Here is a 20,585-nt window from a genome sequence, read left to right as displayed (position 1 = left end):
CTCCGAGCTGTCAGCACAGAGGCTGACCCGGGGCTTGAACCCACGAACCATGAGATGATGACCTGCGCCAAAGTCGGATGCCCAACCGACTGAGCCACCCAGGCTCCCTATCTTAATAAGAAGACAGACAACCCCCCTTTTTTTAAATGAGCAATAGATTTGCATAAGCATTCCCCCCAGAGAAAATATGCCAATGAAAAAGAAGCACATGAAAAGATGCTCGATATCCTACTTATTAAGGAAGTCAAAACCACAGTGGGCCACTACTGCATACCAATTAAAATGGCTCAACTTATAAAGACTGACCATATAAAGTGTTGGCAGGAATGCACAGCAACTGGAACTTTCATATACAGTTGGTGGGAATGCAAAACGGTACAATCAAGAGACAGTTTCTTTTAAAGGTAGGTATACATTTAATGTACAACCCATAATCCCATATCTAGGTTTTTACTAAAGAGAATTGAAAACATATGACCACACGAAAACTTGAATATGAATGTTTATAGCAGCTTTATTCATAGTGTCCAGAAACTGGAAAACAGCCAGGTTCATCAACCAGCAAATAGGTAAACAAGTAATGTTATATTTAAATGATGGGATATTATTTAGTAACAAAAAGAAACAGACTACAGTTGTATATGGCATGGGTGAAAAAAGCCAGGCATATAGAACTACATTCTGTAAGATACCGTTTCTATGAAATTTAAGAAAAGGCAAAACTATAGTGAAAGAAAAGAGAGGGACTGTCATGAACCAGGCCATAGAGCAAGGAGTGTGAGGGGACTTTGGAGAGAAATGAAAATGTTCTGTATTTCAGTTATGGTGGTGGTTATACAACTGTATTCATTGGTCAAAACTTAACCAAAGTATACACTTAAAATTAATTAACTTTGTAGCATAGAAAATTATATTTAAATAAATATTATCTTTTTTTTAAAGTTCATTTATTTTATTTTTGAGAGAGAGAGAGAGTGCAGGGGAGGGGCAGAGAGAGAGGTAGAAAATCCCAAGGAGGCTCCGTGCTGGCGTCATGGAGCCTGATGTGGGGCACAATCCAATGAACTGTGAGATCATGACCTGAGCCAAAATCAAGATTTAGGCTCTTAACCAACTCAGCTACTGAGGTGCCCCATAAATCTGATCTTAAAAACTAACTTACAGTTACCGAATTTAAAAACAAAACCAGTAAAGACAAGAATTACAAAGACCAGAAAGGACACCGTCTTGCTTTAACCTGAGGGAGTTCGCATGCCGGAGCGAAAATATCGTTTTCTCAAGTAACTAATCACATAACTTTTATGACCCTTAGTGTCCCTAGACATAAAACAAGGAGAGTAAACAAAATGACCTTTATTTATAGCTCTGAAATTGGCAAAAGGTTTAGGTGTTTTTATATCAAGGATAACCAATTTTAAAGAACATTTAATCAAGAATTTTGGTTCCATTTTATCAGGCTATATTAATAAAATTGAAAAAGGAAACTCTGATTTATGTAGTTTGACAGTATTTCAAAACAAGTTGAAATGGAAAGTTTGAATAAGCAAATACAGGAAAGAAAGTGGCTCCCTAAATAAAGTTTTCATATAAAAAAATTCCTCTGATGTACCTCTTATTTGCACAAGACTGTTTTAACAGTTCAGAGGATTAGTCACTATCAACACAGACCAGTGGAGTTTAGGGTATCAAAAACACATGGAGTTATTAAGTAGTAGACTTGAAAATATCCATTGGTGCTTGTCATTAAGAAAAAAAGAAACAATAGATGAAGTGTTAAAATGGTGGAAATATAACAGGGAAACCTTGTGTTTTAAGAACCACAATACTGAAATAACTTCAAGGGATTGGCTTACACTCAAACAGGAAATTGACCAAATCAACATTTGGCTTGAGATAATGAAGTGATAAAAGGAGCAGAGGGGGGAGCACAACTGTGCCCGAGAAGGAGGCAATGGAAGTTCTGTGTTCAGCTACAGGGCTGTTTCTGAAAGTGTTTTTAATTAAACCTCTCCATTCAGTGTTCTTGAAACCTAAATACAATACTGAATTAGTGCCTTTGGGAACAGGTATAATAAAAAAAATAATAATAAAAAAAAAGGAAAGAAAGGGAAAGGGAAAGAAAGAAAAAAAGAAAGAAAAAGTAAAAGACTAGTAAAAGCATCTCAATCTTTTCTAGAACAAATTCTACACTGTTTCTCTTTATTGATAGTCCTATTTCAGGCAGTAACAAGGAAATTAAGAAAACAAGCCTACTGTGAAAGCAGAGGAAGAAGTAGCAAAATTGCACAAAAACACCTAAGAATGAGTGCTGGCTGTTCCCTAATCCCTGCCTCCCCAGTCCCTCAGATGACTATGGATGCTGAACAAGATGAAGGGGACAAGACTGGTTGGGATCCCCACAGATTTAACTTTCATAAATGAGACTTAAGTCAGGGCATCTGTAAGAGTATCATCTATGTATGACATAACAGATCTGGAGCTGAGTTCAGATCCAGAACCTGGTAATGGGAACGTGATATTAGGAGGCAAAACCTGGGGGTGGGACCGAGGACCTAACCATGAGAAACAGTTAATCTAATGAAGTTAACCAACCAGAGTTGAAAAAGTAGATAAGGAGTTAAACCAATGAGGCTTGGAGTCCAATAGAGAGTTAGTAGGTAAACACAAACAGCCTAGGAGTGAACTCACAGGCTTTCAAAAGTTGCACCAGGGGAACTTGGGTGGCTCAGTCTGTTGAGCGTCCCACTCTTGATTTCAGCTCAGATCATGATCTCACAGTCCCTGGGACTGAGCCCCAAGTCAGGCTCTGCGTTGACAGCTTGGAGCCTGCCAGGGATTCTCTCTCTCTCTCTCTCTCTCTCTCTCTCTCTCTCTGCCTGTCTCTCTCTCTCCTAAAATAAATAAATAAACTTTAAGAAGTTGAACCAAAGCACATGAAAGTGTTCTCTTTTTTCTCTCTCTTCTCACTCCTCTCTCTCTCTGTCGTATTATTTATGTCTATATCCCAATCTGAAATGGGATTGACCCAAATCCAAATCACTGCAGGACTCTAAATGGCATAGGGCATTTAATTTTGTACATTGGGAGGTAATAAATAAATAAATCTTTGAGGGAACAAATAATAATAGCTAACATTTTCAGAATACTATCTATGTGCCTGGTACTGTCTTAGCAATTTACAAACAAAGCAAAGTGAAAAACTTTATAAGGTAAGTACTGTTATCGTCTCCATTTTATAATGACACATTTTAATTGACTTATCAGATGTCATACAACCTAAGAGGAGAGTGGTAGAGTAAGAATTAAAACCCAAGCAATCTGGTCCCAACCATTATTAACAACCGCAGACCAATGGAATAGGCTGGGAGGGACTGAGATCTAGAATGAAAACCATCTCCTAGAATGGAGATGATCCCTGGAAAAACAGACCCAAATACAGATGCAGGGAGGAAGTTTGGTCCAGTGCATAGAGCATGGTGTCCAGAGGGTGTGGCAATATTTAACAGATGCTGGTGCAGCCCAGCAGTCAGACCCAGAGGTTCAGCCTGGATTGAGGAGATTCCAACAGATCGAGCAAGAGCATTGGGAGGAAATTTAGACAAGCAGTTGTCAGTAGGGCCCCTGGCAGCCATTTCAGGATGGCCCCTGTTCTAGAACTAGAAACACTAGAAATGGCACCAAGATAGAGCTCAAGCAAAGAAAACAAGAATGGAACCTAGTTCTCTTACTGATGAGGTTGAAGCCATCACCATGTTTGCACCAAGGCTCAATTTCCCCTGGGCTGCTCACAGCCAATGACTGAGTGCAGTGTGGATACTAAGGCAGACTATGTCCTGGGAGATTCTCTGACAGGCTGCTTTGGTTTGAAAAAGGCTTGCCAAACTTTCCGTACATGGCATAGTAAGCTTCTCCACAGCACTTCTTTCTTCTTCACTAATTGCGATCTGACAAGCTCCCTACCACCACTTTCTTCATCATTTCTTTTTACTTCCCTAGTAAATCCTTTGCTTCCCCTAGTAAATCCTTGCACCCTAAATCCTATCTGTGCTTCTGCTTCTTGTAAGACCCAGACGAACAAAAACATCTTACATTTGTATCATACTTTACAATTTACAAAGCATTTTTACATGTATTTGTTCATTTGACCTTTAAAGAGTTTTGTGAGGTAAGCAGGGTAGGTACAATTATACCCATTTTACAGGTTTGGAAATTGAAGTTCAGAGAGATCCAGTGCTGTTGATTGGTATGCAGCCTCTAAGGTGGCTCCTGACAACCGCTGCCTCCTGGTATTTACATCCTGTATACCCCTTGTGAGTGGGCTGGACTTATTAACTGATTTTTAATGAAAAGAATATGGCAGATTAGAGTATAAAAGACCACAGCTTCCATCTTGGGTGCTCTGCCTTGCTTTTTTTTTGAATCATTTGCTCCGAAGGAAAATAGCTGCTGTGTAGTTAAGGAAGCCCCATGGAGAAATTCATGTGGCAGGGGACCAATGCCTGCCAACAACCACGTGAGTTGAGTTTGGAAATAGGTCCTCCACCTTCACCCCCAGTCAAGTCTATGGCGAAGACCACAGCTCCAGATGACAGCTTGACTGCTACCTCCTGACAGAACTGGAGTCAGAGACACCCAGCAAAGGCAGACTTGGATTCTTGATCCGCAGAAACCGTGATATAATAAATGCTTCTTATTTGAAACTGATAAGTTGGGGGATAATTTTTAAGTGGCGGTAGAAAACTAATAGAGTATCCAATGTTCAAAGTGAGTAAGCGGAATGCACCACTGAAACTTACCCCAAAGCATTGTCTAGCTGCACTGTACTCTTATTTCTACCCCAATCTGCAGTGCTTCCTTTCTCCATTCTTTTAAGAAACAAATTTGAATCCCTAATTGTTATTTTTTTATGCTTTGGTCTATTAGCCATTTTTGCTTTAGTAACAAACAGCCCTCAGTGGCCTTCAACAGTGAACATTTATTTTTGTTTCACAGGTCTGTCAGTTGGGTCTGGCTCTGCTGGACCCTTCCCAGGCCTGTTCCGGTCTATTCTATGTATCTTCATATCCCAGACTGAAGGACCAAGGCTACCACGGCTGTCTTTGTATGGAAGTGTCCTACGTTATTCCATTCCATTGACCAAGGCAAAACATTTAGCTGACCCAATAGTGTGACAGGATGCTAAATGCTGCCTAGAAAGTCACGGGATGTTACAAAGCAAAGAACATGGGAGCTATAGGTGGGAGGAATAATGTAATCTCCCATATATGATATGGGATGGCTGTGAATTCAGATTGTATCAGTGGTTGAAAAATTAATGCCTATAAATTTTAAAAATTAAAGCATTAATAAATGTAATAAATTAGTCCCCCTAGAATTCACTATGAAAACACCAACACTCAGTGAAACTATTGAGCAGGAGGACAGAAAACACTAGATTGTTGTTTGGAAAATGAATTGGCAAAGCAGCCATGTCCAAAGTTAGTGACCATAGTTTAGTCATGATGTCTTTGCAGTTATAACTTTTAGAGATGGGAAATTGAATTTCTTCTCAGTACTACTCTCTCACTTAAAGAGGCATTTTTCCTTCTCTTTTAAAAATGGGCATGAAGTCTCATGGGGGAAATGTGTGAGACCCCTTGCTTAATCCATAAAATGGTTACCACCCCCTCTCAACCCTGAATTGGCCAGGAACATGATTAGAATTTCTTAAAAGTTGTTAGCACTATCCCTTGAAGGAAAAAGAGAAAAAGAAAAAAAAAATGATGCAAATCTTCTTCTTCTTCTTTTTTTTTTTTAACAACCAAACGTTCCGGTAATGATTTTCCACTCTTTGCCTATCTTGATGCTTTAAATAGATTCTAGGTTAAAAATATCTGCTAAAATAAAATAAGAAATAGGCAGCTAGAAAATTAGGAAGTAGGCAAAACTAATGAAAATAATTCTAAAGACTATTGAAGATACAGTCCTACTAAATGTTTTTTTTAAAGAAATGTCAATGTTTTAACCTTTTCTAGATAGTTATTTTCACAGCTGATTTTGAGATTAACTTCAATGTCACCATCACACTTTTGAACAAAAATATCACAGCAACAATATGTGTTAATGTGTAGCAGTCCTGCTTATGCCCTGACCCTGTATAAAAAGTGACCTAATAAATACAGTGGCCACAGAGGGGGGAAAGTATAGGTTTGAGGAACCAATGCAAAATCACTGTGCTTCAAAGGGATATCACTAGGAATACGGCATATACAGGGTGAACTCTCTATGCCTGTGCCTTAGGCTGAGAGAGACCAACATTTTCAGGTTTGTATGAGCTTAATTTCCAACTTCCAGGTCAAAGGGTGGACCATCGTTTTTTTCTTTTCTTTTCTTTTCTTTTTTCTTTCCTTTTCTTTTCTTTTCTTTTCTTTCTTTTCTTCTCTTCTCTTTTCTTTTCTTTTCTTTTCTTTTTTCTTTTCTCTTCTCTCCTTCTCCTTCTCCTTCTCCTTCTCCTTCTCCTTCTCCTTCTTCTTTTTTATGGTAAGGGGAATCAGGGAGTTCAGTTCTATTAGCCACTTCCAGCCTCCAGTTCTTTCAGAGCTAATTCATCTAGGTAGAAAAATACTTACGAGCAATCTACTGTTTATGCCCAAGGTTATAAAATTACAGCATGGTTTTTGAGTCCTTTAAGCCATGTCCTAAAACAATACAATGAAAATATTATTCCCCAAAAGTTTGTTAATGTGGATTGGTCACTTTTTCTGTCTCTTCTGTAGGTCCTTCCCCAAGTCACTAATTCCCTAATTTTGTTTACATTTTTATTTCCCCCCACTATTTTTACTTTCTGGTTTATTTTTGTTTTTACTTTTCTTGCCTCCCATCTATCTATATAAATACACTATGTTTTTCATACTTACCTACCCATGCAATTGAAAAGCATTTTTATTTGTTATACTTACCAGTAAATCAGGCTCTTTTTTTAAAAATATAAACTTGTAATCAATAACTGAATTTTCTCTTTAAATATACTTTTTTTTCTTACTTATGTACCTTATTTTTATTGTTGTAAGGGGCCTGATCAGTAGATTTCAACATAAAAAAAAGGCTCTTTACTGTTTCTGTAACACAATGAGATTGAGCATTGGGAGACTGACACTAAGGACCTCTTATAGATGTCATTAAAGAACAATACTTAAACGTTAAACTTTATCAGATGAGCCCTATATTAAATGAGATTAAATATGTTCTATTGAATACTTGATTCCATAAAAAGCTCCATAGCTTGCCATGGTTTATTTATTTTTAAGTGTATTTATTTATTTATTTATTTATTTATTTAGAAAGTGTGAGGGAGGGAGGGGCAGAGAGAGGGAAAGAGAGAATCCCATCATGGGCCTTGATCCCACAGACTGTGAGATCATGACCTGAGCCAAAATCAAGAGTTGGATGCTTAACTGACTGAGCCACCCAGACACCCCAACTTGCCATGTTTTCAAAAAATAAACACTTAAATAAAAATTTAGAACTACTTTGGGGAGCCTGGGTGGTACAGTCAGTCAAGCATCTGATTCTTGATTTGGGCTCAAGTCATGAGTTTGAGCCTGGCATCAGGATTCAAGCTGACAGTGCAGATCCTGTTTGGAATTCTCTCTCTCCCTCTGTCTCTGACCCTCCTGTGAGCACTCACTCTCTCTCTTTGAAAATAAATTAATTAATCAAAAAATAAAAATAAAAATTTAGAACTAGTTTTTTTTTTTTTAATTTTTTAAATGTTTATTTATTTTTGAGAGAGAGACAGAATGCGAATGGGTTAGGGCAGAGAGAGAGGGAGACACAGAATCCGAAGCAGGCTCCAGGCTCTGAGCTGTAAGCACAGAGTCTGATGCGGGGCTCAAACCCACGAGCAGTGAGATTATGACCTGAGCTACGAGCGGTGAGATCATGACCTGAGCCGAAGTCGGACACTCAACCGACTGAGCCACCCAGGCACCCCAATTTAGAACTACTTTTAAGTGGGTAGTCCATACAGTGTTTTTGGAGTCTCTAATACATGTATTTGTTGGGGTACACAAACTCCAGGCCTTAGTGTTCTTGTAAAACAAGATCAGTAACTTGAACCTCATGTTCTATTAATTTATTTTATTTACATATTTTCTGAAATTTATCAAGCCATCTTTAACAAGTCGCATGAACTTCAGTTACTTCCTTAAGATTTGTCATAGGAAGAATTATAATAAAACCTCAGATCTAAAAACTGCATAAATTAAGTAAAACTGTACACATTTTTAAAAGGTATCTAAAACATATTGAAAAATTGCAGTCTAATATTTATGGTTGTGATTTCATTAAGTAATATCTTGTTATACTGTATGATACAAAAATTGTAATTTACCTGGTTCTATTAAACAAGCTTAAAATACAAATAAATATAAACAAATGTAGTGCTATACACAACGTTGTGAGTTATAAGACCCACATGTTAGTTTACCATTCACTCTTTTGCATTCATTTTTTTTTAATGTTTATTTATTTTGAGGGAGAGAGAGACAGAGTGCAAGCAGGGGAGGGGCAGAGAGGGAGGGAGACACAGAATCTGAAGCAGGCTCCAGGCTCCATCTGTCAGCACAGAGCCCGATGTGGGGCTCGAACTCACAAACCATGAGATCATGTCCTGAGCCGAAGTCGGACACTTAACCGACTGAGCCACCCAGGCGCCCCTGTACTCATTTTTTTAACAGAAAATCTAAATTTATCCATGTTTGGGTACTAATATTACATGCATAGATTTTCGTAATCACATGAACTCATTATTTTAATCAAGAACATGAGTAATAACAACTAGATGGTCACCTGGGGAATGCCATTAAGACCTGACGTAACTAAGAGCAAAATTTCACTCATGTTCTTCAGTGAATCAGAACACTGAGCTAAAGCTCTTCCCATTTTCTTGACAGTGTTTCCTGTTGTTGGCCGGATGCATAGCCACAAGCTTAAGTACCAAAAACTCAGAGAAGCCATTGACGAAAAGAGCTGGAAAGTAAGTCATTCTCCCACAGCTTCTAGACACAAATTCAAAATATAGAGGGATTCAGAAACATGGAAATCTCTGGCTGCCCATTAGAACTATGATTCCAAATGTTTGTGAGGCATCTCCCCACCACAGATTATAAGAAACATTGCTGTGTTGTTTAAATGAAAGCAATAAAACTCAGTGACCATAAACATTATAATTTATTTCTACGTACACTGCTACTACCAGCACTTGAAAGTTGGTTTCACTTTTAGTCAAGGCCCTGTCTTCAATGAGTAACTGAAGCAACTGAAATTCAAATTAAATCATCATATTGTTGGTCCCTGGCTATGCAATTTGGCAACTGACAAGGGAAGCCTCCTGGCATACTGGGTAGACACAAGGCAAAGCAGATATTCACGTTCAACCTGATGTTCAGGTTGGCTGTTGTAAGAAGAGCTATAGAGAGTAAAGTTCTATTTTAGGCCCAGATAGTGATACTGAGTTAATACGACCCACTATACAGAATTTTCTTTTAGTGTAACATAATTTCTTTTCACCAATAATTATTAAATGGTGGGTGACAACCAAAATGAGGACCACTGTCAAAAGGAGCCAACCTTGTGTGTGGATGATTGTCTTCATCATATGGTTTAAAGTTGTAACTGGAGGCCCTTGCTCTCATAATTCGGTCTCCACTGCTGTCTGAAATCTTTCAGTAACGATTCCTTCCATTAGGGTATATAATACTTTTTCATACAGCTGTTTTTCAATGGAGATAATTTGGGGAGGGCTGCCCAAATTAAATACCCCAAATCATAGAATGAATAAATTTGTCAGGCATTTTATTCATGCATCAATATTTTTCATTCTTTCACTTACGCCATTGATTCCTACACCTGAAATTTGGGAGCACCTTCTACATGCCAAATACTTCTCTAGGTGATGGAAATCTTGAGTAGGCCTTGAGTAGCTCACCCCCAGTGGGCAGCTGGAGATAGCACTCAAAGGCAGGAAAGAGGCACAGAAAAGGGAAAAGAGATTCACCAGATCTGACCAGGCTGCTTCACAGTTTTGCCTAGAGCTGGCACTGGTGGTACCCACAGGTGTCCAAGCTCGACCACAACTGATGAAGTGTGCAAAAGTTACCTTGAAAAAGGGAAGTTGACTTCAGAAATACAGGATTCCCTAGAGTCCATGATTTCATTGGTTGAGAAAAAATGTTCCTTAGCTTTAAAAAAATGTTGTAGAGTGAATGCTTTAGTGGCAGGATCCAATTACTCTCCCAAAGAAACTGTTCAGCATATTAAGATGCATATGTTCAGCAGATCTAAATAAAATTGAAAACTCTTGATCAAGCCAAATCCCCTATTTTTATAAATGGTGACAGACACCAGAAACCACAAAATCACCTTTGCCTATATATTCCAGTCTTCTTTCTCAACTCCCATATTGTAGTTTTGGCGATATTCTTTTCATTCTTTTATAATCCCTTCCTGTTTCCAATGTTCCACCTCCATCTGAGCTAATGTATCAACAGTTTAACTCACCTCTCTGTCTTCAGCATTTCCTTCCCTTCTATCCATTCTGAAAACTGTCATTACGACATTATTTTGATCATATTGTTCATGCTTTTGGGGCAATGTAAAGACCTCTAAAATTTAGTTTCGGTCTTTTGTACCTCACTTACAATTTGTGCTATGGCAAACATTTAACCCTGCTGAGCTTCAGATAAAATCTAAACTCCTTAGCTTTAGGGGCACCTTGGCGGCTCAGTCAGTTAAGCATACAACTCTTGATTTCAGCTCAGGTCATGATCGCATGGTTCGTGGGTTCGAGCCCTGTGTTAGGCTCTGCACTGACAGCAGGGGGCCTGCTTCGGATTCTCTCTCTCTCCCTCTCTCTCCCTCTCTCTCCCTCTCTCTGTCCCTCCCCTGCTCCATTTCTCTCCCTCAAAATAAATAATTACAATATTAAAAAATAAATTCCTTAGCCTCATATTAAATTTGTCCTCAACCTGCCTTTACCATCTTATGTATAACCACACATTTTAAGACGTCTATTTCAGTCCAAAGATTTACTCACCACTCTTCATTTTCCCAGTTTCATGTATTTACTCATAATTGTTTTATCCACACAGAAAGAGACAGAGACAGAGAGACAGAGAAAGAGAGAACTTTCTTTGTGCTGCTTTTGATCATTCTGGGAACATGTATGAGTCTGATTTTCAACTGTAAAATGAAGCTTGATAATATATAAACTTCCTATCTTATAGAGTTTTCATGAGGATCAAGGAACTAATATGTATTGACTCCTTGTTATGTACCAAATACTTGGCTAGTTTTAAAAACGTAATATGTTATCTTACTGTATCTTATTAAAAATTTCCAACTATTCTGTGATATAAGTCTGTCTTATTTTTATTTTGCAGATAAGGAAACTGAGCAATGATTTGTATGTAAACACTTTGCAAGCTGAGAAATAGTTACAAAAATGTGGGGGTTTTTGTCTACTTGTGACCTGCTGTTAAGTCTTCTGTTTTATGCAATCTTAATATTTTCTCCAACTATGTTTTATTTTAAGGTAAAAATGACTTTATGTATTTCTTCATAATGCATTCAATCATGATAGTTGCTAGATTTAGTACTTGCTTTGTAAATATTTTCAGATTTATTTTTATATACAGCTTATGTTGATAGTTTACCGCTGATTTTACCTTTCCATCAGAGAAGCTTACACTCTTCTTTTCCCTATTTTTTCCCTATTTGACAGCCAATAAGAGGCTATTGAGGGGTTACCAAGGAAAAGAGATATGCCCCACTAATGTGGGCTGCCTCAGGGTATGTGTGCACGTGTGTGTGTGTTAGTCCTGTTTGCAAATATTTCAAAATATATTTAAGGAAGCAATCAAATCTGACTTAGTAAAGGGGAAAATATTAACAGTAATTCAAAGCCATTTGCTGCATATTTTTAAAAGATCTATTAGGGATGAGGCAACTGAGGATAACTTCACTTTACTAGTGATAAATACAATAAACTCACAGACACTACCTTTGAAATTTGACTTTGATGATTTAAATAGAGAAAGTAAAACTAGTTCACACTTGAGCAGGGCTTTGTTTATTCTATTTGTCTGATGTTAAAGCCAACTATTAAAGTAGGTTGAATGGGCTTAAGTTTCCATATTTGAGCAGAACTTGATGGATCATTTGATAATAGATGAATTCAGAAAATCAACCAGCTCCCAAATTTGTATATTTGTGTGTGTGTAGTATATATATTATATATTATGCTACTAAACTTTAAAGACAAATGTGTTTTTCTAGTAGAAAATTTTAAATGAGGGATGCCTGGGTGGCTCAGTTGATTGAACGTCTGACTCTTGATTTCGGCTCAGGTCACAATCCCAGGGTCATGGGATCCAGTCCCATGTCAGCCTCCCTGCTGAGCATGGAGCCTGCTTAAGATTCTCTCTCTCTCTCTCTCTCTCTCTCCCTCTCCCTCTCCCTCTCCCTCTCCCTCTCCCTCTCCCTCTCTCTCTCATTGCCTTGGTGGCTGAGTTGGTTGTGTTTCCAACTTCAGCTTAGGTCATGATCTCCTAGTTCATGAGTTCAAGCCCCATATCGGGCTTGTTGCTGTCAGCACAGAGCCCGCTTAGGATCCTCTGTCCTCCTCTCTCCCTGCCCCTCCTTGGCTCGTGCTCTTTCAAAAATAAATAAACATTTTTTGAAAAAAACTTCTCTTTCTCCCTCTGCCTCTCTCTCCCACTCATGCCCTATAAAATATAAATAAATAAATAAATAAATAAATAAATAAATAAATATTTTAAAAAAGAAAATTTTAAATAATAGGTTCCAAACAACTTTGTATATAAATAAAGATGCTAGAGTCAAAAGGCTGGTGGTTTCAACTTAATAGAAAAAATGTACTTTAGGCATAACTATGATTAAAACTTCTAGGTTAAAAAAAAGTGAGTTTGATTTGTTCTATTTTTTTCTTTTCTTTGATTAGAAAAAAACATGTTTTTACGGTGCTTTGTTCATTAGAAGTAAACATTTTAAGATGGCATCCTCTAAATCTATTCTTTTCAATATGAAACAGGATGCCTGGCATGAACTACATTTCCTTTATTGCACTGTGTTAGATTCCAAATACCATTATACATCTTAATATAAGAAATATGTGTGACATAGCACCTTTTCCTAGACAATATGCTTGAAATGAAGTTATGAACTAGGGAAATTAATCCACCAACCTATTAGATGATGACGTTTTAAGGAAGCCCAGTCTCTTTTCCACCCATCAAGGCCATACGTTTTACCTTCATCCACTAGAGGGGGTAATGTTCTTCCATCCTAAAAGAACATGGAATTATCCCAACAAGATTTAAATGCACACAATGACCTTATTTCTTTCTAAACCAGGTTAATTAAATAATATAATATAATGGATGCCAAAAATATCAACGAAAGTTTCTTCAAAAACATTTGTGACACACAGATCAGAAATACTTTTTGTTCTTGTCCATCCTAACATTTGGCAAAATCTGTGGTTGTAAAGATGGGTAAATTTGTTTTAGTTGAGAGAAGAAAATTTACATAAAGTAATGCTTTCTATGAACATCCAAAAAGTACTATGTACTGTTACTATGTAATTTTTCATGTGATCAATTTCAATCTATTAGAGTTGATCTTTGGGTTGTTATCTAGTTTAGCAAGGAGGCAAATCATCTATTTCTTTAAGGATGTATTTAAGAAATAATGGGGGAATTAAATAGATTTATAGAAGTTTATACTAAATATTATAAATACATGAATTAGACATTGTGTAATTTGATTGAATCGTGATGCAGGGTTTGGAATACTTGAAGATCAATAACATATATGCAGAACTGTTTTTTTTTTTTTTTTTACATATAAATATATAATTGTCCCTGTTTATCATGGTAATGATTTTCCTTTAATAAATACCAAGTCAATAAGACAAAAATGTTTTTTTCTTTAAACCTCCTGAAAAATAGTTTGAATTGCAGAATAGCCAATCATATTTGGTTGTTAAAAGATAATCAAAATAATTGGTTAGAAATAACCAGTTGCCAAACTGATGAGATGTCATAATTATAATTAACTGTGCTATTAGGTCAGTTGTTTAGTTATTTCTATGAATAAGAAAAAGCCTAATCAGAATGCAGAATAATTAGTTCAGTTGAAAAGAAGAGATCTAATTTGTGAAAAGCAAGTATATTACATCAACCGTATTTTTCGTAATTCTAATCATTTTCTAAAATAAAATATACTTCTAGTTCCTGGAGATTATTCCCCTTAAATAATAGCTGCTGTAGTAGTTTCAAATGGTGGCTGAATACCAGACTCACCATACAACTTCTGAAAATAATTCATGCCCAGAGCCCCCCAGCAGGAATGCTGATTCAGCAGGTCTGGGGTGAGATCTCAGCATGGGGACTTTTATAAAATCTCCATATTCTAATCTGCAGGCCTGGTTGAGCATCAGTGCACTGCACAGGGAGTTAATCATACCTGACTAGGTTTCTCTTCTTTCCTTTTGATCCCCAGAAGTGTAGTATTAAAAAAGTCTTTTCAAAAAAGCCTTTAGAGGCAAAAGAAGAAAATTGTAGTGAATTACTATAACTTTTTACAGGAGAATCTCCTATTGTTTGAATGAGAGTAAAGGCCTCAAAATACCTATGTGTGGTAGTGAATTCCACATTATAGTGCAAATAAACATGCTTTTGAAGTCTTGTATTGTTTCTCAGTAATTTGTGCTGCCTGGAGATCTTCCAAATACAGCTAACAAAAGCTTGTGGAAAGGACTTAGAGCATCATGGAAAAATTTTTGCTATAGACAGGAACAAATATTTACAAACAATAATTCCAAATAGACCCAAGACCCTATAAATAATGATCATGTTCTTGTAAATATATTATCATAAAAATGCAGTTATTTAAAAGTGAGCAATATATTTATCTACTGTATACATTGAAACAAATTATAGTGAGGTCACATTTCAAAGGGACATTTTATAGGAACTGGGAAGTTAAATTATATGCATCTAAAAAGAATTTGGCCTGTTTCATGATGCAATATGTGCCACCTATTATTTATTTTACTATAAATAGGGTTTTCTATATATAGTATAGATAGCTATTATTAATTTACAGTACATGACTTACTTTAATCAATATAAGAACAAAGTTACTATAAAACAGAAAAAGATTTTTTTTCTCCTACAGAGTATTTTCCACCTCATTTTTTTAGCACGTACTGAAAAGGCACCAGGGTTACAAAGAACAACTGGGGAGTGGGGGAGTGGGGGAGGCGTAGCTCACAGGCCAGTGGAAGAAATTAACATGTATCCAAATAGTTGCAACGTAGCAGCATATTTTGCATATATTAAAACCGTTAGGAGCTATGGATGTCTGGAAGAAAAAGTGTCCACTTTTGCCTGTAAGAAGTCTAGAAGTGGTGAAGACGGTAGTTGTGGACAATCAGTGAAGAGTCAATGTTCCAAGATGCATTCATTCATTCATTTAAATCAAAGTTTGTGGAATAGTTGCTCTGTACAGATGTGACATTTCCCTTCAAAAAGCAGATAGTCCCTAAGAGGTATGTCCAAAATTAGCCAGAACAACAATGTAGAGATGGATGGATCGATGGATGGATGGATCGATGGATAGATGATGGATGGATGACACGTCGTGGTGAAAAGTGCTATGGAGGGCTTAAAGAAGGAAGGATCTCCCAGCGGTACATGGCACTAAACGTGCCCTGAAGTCTAGTTAGGATTGTTTTTGGAGAAAAGGATAGTATTGGAAGGCAGAGCCAGGAAAATATGGGGAAGACCTGGGATGATTTGTTTCTCTAGTTTGCTTGGAGAGTGTATTTCATCCCTTAAACCCGTGTCACATCCTCCATTCCAAGAACAGTTCCTGAGCTGTTCCCCTAGATCAATGCCTGAACTTGTATTAGACTTATAATTAGAAACAGTTAAACATTTAATTATATGTTATTTTGCATTGTTTTCTGGTTATTTCTTGTGTTTTTAAACTTCTTAACCCTTTACACTCTTTGTGATTTCTTTGTGACAGGGATTGATTTTGTACACATGTGATAACTTTCACATTGTCTCCCATACTATTTAGACACACTGTTTGGATCCAGTCTTTGTTTATCATTTATTGTTTATTTTAAATTGACAATCAAATTTAGCTGTGTGTATATACATACATTCCCTCTCCTCCACATCTGGCAGTCTTAGGTACTAGTGAATTTTATATAGCTTTGTCAACATTTTCAATGTACTGACTATCCATTCCTGACCTTTCATCTGAGAATAAATTCACTTATTTTGTTGTTTGAAGGCTGGTTCTTCCTTCAACAAATGAACTGCAGTAAATAAGAAGAATGAAAGAAAAAAAGACATTTTTGAACCAAAGACCAGTGACTAAAGATGAAGGAAGGAACAAAGTCCAGTGATTGAATCAGAATGGATGAACATGAGGGCCCAGAGACTACATAGAAGAGAGGGTGTAGTACAGACCGGAGGAGAAAGGTGTCTGAAGATACAGATAGGAAGAAGAGATGGGAAATAAGAAAGTTAAACACAGGGAGAGGCAGGAGAAGCAAGTTTATTTAAACACACACACACTCCAAGAGATACAGGAATGAAAAGAGGTAAAAGAGCAAGAATGAAAAGTTGATGACAGTGGAATGAAAGAAAAGCAGGAGATGCAGAATGAGAATGAGGATTGAGAAGGTACGAGGAGTAGCCTTCCTGCCCTCTCCCCACCCAGCTGCACTAGTGACGTCTGTTGCTGCCACTGGCGGTGCTGCAGTCACCGGTCATCCTGGGAGCACGGAGAGAAGGTTTCCTTGTGCCCTTGTCAGGCTAGTCCAGGTGGAGAAGCTGGCCACCAGTCCACGGGGGCTCACACATGCGCGTACACACAGGTGTGTGTGGGATGGTTGGTGGGATGGTGTGGCAAAGATAAGTTCTGTGGAGAGAACATGGGCTAAGAATAAAAGTCTCTTAAAAGTGACTTATTACATATGGGGGTTTATTTTCCAACACTAAAAAGAAGGAAATTTTGCAATGTGAAATGACCTGGATGAAACTTGAGGACTTTCTGCTAAATGAAATTGAAACAAACCTGACACGTAAAGACAAATATTGCATGATTTTACTTACATGAAGTGTATAAAATAGTCAAATTCATAGAATCAAAGTGTGAATAGCCATTGCCAGAGGCTGGGGGAGGGAGAAAAAAAGGAGTTACTACTAATCAACAGGCATAAGGTTTCAGTTAAGCAAGATGAGTAAGTTCTAGAGATCTGTCAAACGGCATGGTACTTATAGTCAACAATACTTTATTGTGCACTTAAACATTTGTTGAGAGTAGATCTCCTTTCTTAATGTTTATTTATTTTTGAGAGAGAGAGAGAGCGAGAACACAACAGAGCGTGAGTGGGGGAGGGGCAGATAGAGAGGGAGACACAGAATCCAAGGCAGGCTCCAGGCTCTGAACTATCAGCCGAGAGCCCAATGTGGGGCTCGAACTCATAAACTGCAATATCACGACCTGAGCCAATGTCAGACGCTGAACTGACTGAGCCACCCAGGTACCCCAAGAGAGTAGATCTGTTAATAAAATAAAATTAAATTAAAATCTTATATATCATGAGATCACAGACGCGAGGGAAAATTCTGAAATCCATGACAATTTGTATTTGTATGATAGCTCTTTCTGAATTCTTCCAGACAGCTTTTTGTCTTCCCAAACTCTCTAGGCAAGAATGTAGACTCTGAGTGTCATCTCACTGGCTTTTTGCACACTGGGAGACTTGTCTTTCTTTCCTATAGAAAGTGTTGGGGCATTAACCAACCATGAAACAGGCATAGATAAGTAACACTTTTTATCCATCTACATCAAAATCCTGTAACATTAACCCAGGATCCCAAAGAACTGCTTGATGGCCAGTTTAAAAGCCAAGAAATTGCTTCCCCAGGTTCTTCAGTGGCTTCTTGGTCCTATCACACTGATAAACAGGATGAATTTTTTAAAAAATTAGAATACACTGAAAATAAATTTTACTTATAACTGTGATTATTAACTTGTATTTTATACATGTGTGGGAGGGACAGGGGAGCAGTTCATTGAAAAGTTCTATTGTTTTGTTTCCAAGACTAATGAAGAACAAAGAAAATCTGCCCTGATATCCCAAGTTTATTTTCATTCAACTTCAAAGAAGAGAACCTGCTTTTTTAGGGAACTGCAGGAATGCTGCTCTACTGTCCTGCCTTGAAAACCTTTCTCCCACATAAATCAGCCATGTTGACATATAGCACTTCCCTGTAAGAAACCACAATTTCTTTCTCTGTTTCCTGCTTATCTTTCATGCATGGCACCAATCAAACCTAGACAGAATGAAAAGTAATGGGCGACATACTTTGTATTTTTATACATTACTTGTTGTATGTCCAAAAAATAGGGCCAAAGTTACTAACTATGTCCGTCTAGAGGGTGGTCTCTAGAGGCAAGCCAAAGTGTTCCATCTTGTCCAGTTCATCTTTTTCTTTTGTCAGAGACCTAGAGGAAAATATAAAGGAATGCTTATTAAGTTTGTACTGAGCATAATCTTTGGAGTTAAGAAAATTACATGTATGATGGTGTTAACATCTGCAAAAACAAAAACTCCAACATGTGCAAAGAAGGGTCAAATATTACAACATGAAACTTAATATGGGAAAATTTGAAAGTTAACACTAGGATCTCTTTCTCTATTTCTGTCTTTCTTACACACATGCACAAACACACACACACACACACACAAAATTGCATTCCTATAGGCTGGCTTATTGGCACTTGTATAACAAAGATTTGTCGATGTGATTTCAGTAAAAGCTGGCAGTATGATGTGGCTGCTAGAAAGCTCCTGCACTAGGGGCGCCTAGGTGGCTCAGTCGGTTAAGCGTTTGACTTCGGCTCAGGTCATGATCTCACGGTTCGTGGGTTTGAGCCCCATGTCGGGCTCTGTGCTGACAGCTCAGAGCCTGAAGCCTGCTTCAGATTCTGTGTCTTTCTGCCCCTCCTCTGCTTGTGCTCTGTCTCTCTCTCTCTCTCTCAAAAATAAATAAAGATGTAAAAAAAAAAAAAAAGAAAGAAAGCTACTGCATTATTGAGTGTGCTATTGGACCTATGATGGTTTGAATGGGGATGTGACTGTCCAGCTCTGGTTGCTGATTGGAACAATCCTGGTGTGTTGCATTCAGCTCTGAGAATCTGGGAAACATAGTCAAATTAGAGTATATTCAAAGGGAAATAGGGGCGCCTGGGTGGCGCAGTCGGTTAAGCGTCCGGCTTCAGCCAGGTCACGATCTCGCGGTCCGTGAGTTCGAGCCCCGCGTCAGGCTCTGGGCTGATGGCTCGGAGCCTGGAGCCTGTTTCCGATTCTGTGTCTCCCTCTCTCTCTGCCCCTCCCCCGTTCATGCTCTGTCTCTCTCTGTCCCAAAAATAAAAAAAAAACGTTGAAAAAAAAAATTAAAAAAAAAAACAAAAAAAAAAACAAAAAAAAAAACAAAGGGAAATAGTCCTTGGAGGAGAAAACTCAAAATAGTTTTCTCTGAGTTTCATCTGAAAGAACTGGAAATATCAGCCTAGAGAAGAGAAGATTCTTGGGCAAGAATAGTTAGCTTCAAATTGTTCATCAGGTGTCTGAAAGGGTATGAAGTGGAAAAGAAATCAGACATGTTCTCATGAATGGCGGTGCTAGAGCTAATAACTTGATGTTATGAGAAAGAGATATTGGCCCACCATAAAGAAATATTGACTGTCTGAACCTGAACTAGTTTGTTTTAGAGAAGTTACCCAATTGGGGAATTCAAGGATGGACTGGAAAACCACTGGGTTGGATACTAAAGAATTTAATGTTAGAAACATACATGTGTTAGATAATATTTAAGGCCTCCAGGACAGTATATAGCCAGGACAATTACATTCCTTGAAGTCAAAGAAATCAGATCCAACATTTAGAGTCTATTTGATACTAACAAAATATATAATTTTTTCCCTAGTCTCTTCATCTATAAAATAAAAAGAGTGAAAATTAACTTAAGATTATTGGGAAGACTGAGAAAATACATATACAGTGATTAGTACAGGATAATTATTTAATAAATGATGTTTTGTTTTAAGATTTAGGTCCATTCCAACTCTGGCAGTTGGAAATCATTTGTAACAAAATTTGTTTGACTTGGATGATCTTGGCATTGTGTCTTCTTTCAATATGCTCTACTCTAGTATGTATTATATCTACTTATCTATCATCTATCTATCTATCTATCTATATCATTTATCATGTACGTGTCATCTCTCTATCCCCTTTGCATGATACAGAAGCCATGAAGAAGCCCTAGGACCCACTCACACTCTGGTGGCTGGTATTGTATTATAGTAATTGTCTATTAAGTACCTACATTTTTTTTATTTTTTGTAAGTATTAATGTTACCTTGGGAAAACGCAGGAGAGAAATAGCAAATTTATAGGTCTTGATATTAACCTTCTGACAAACTCCTCACAT

Source organism: Panthera uncia, chromosome B4 (assembly GCF_023721935.1).
Source record: "Panthera uncia isolate 11264 chromosome B4, Puncia_PCG_1.0, whole genome shotgun sequence".
Lineage (NCBI taxonomy): Eukaryota > Metazoa > Chordata > Mammalia > Carnivora > Felidae > Panthera > Panthera uncia.
This window is presented reverse-complemented; position numbering follows the sequence as displayed.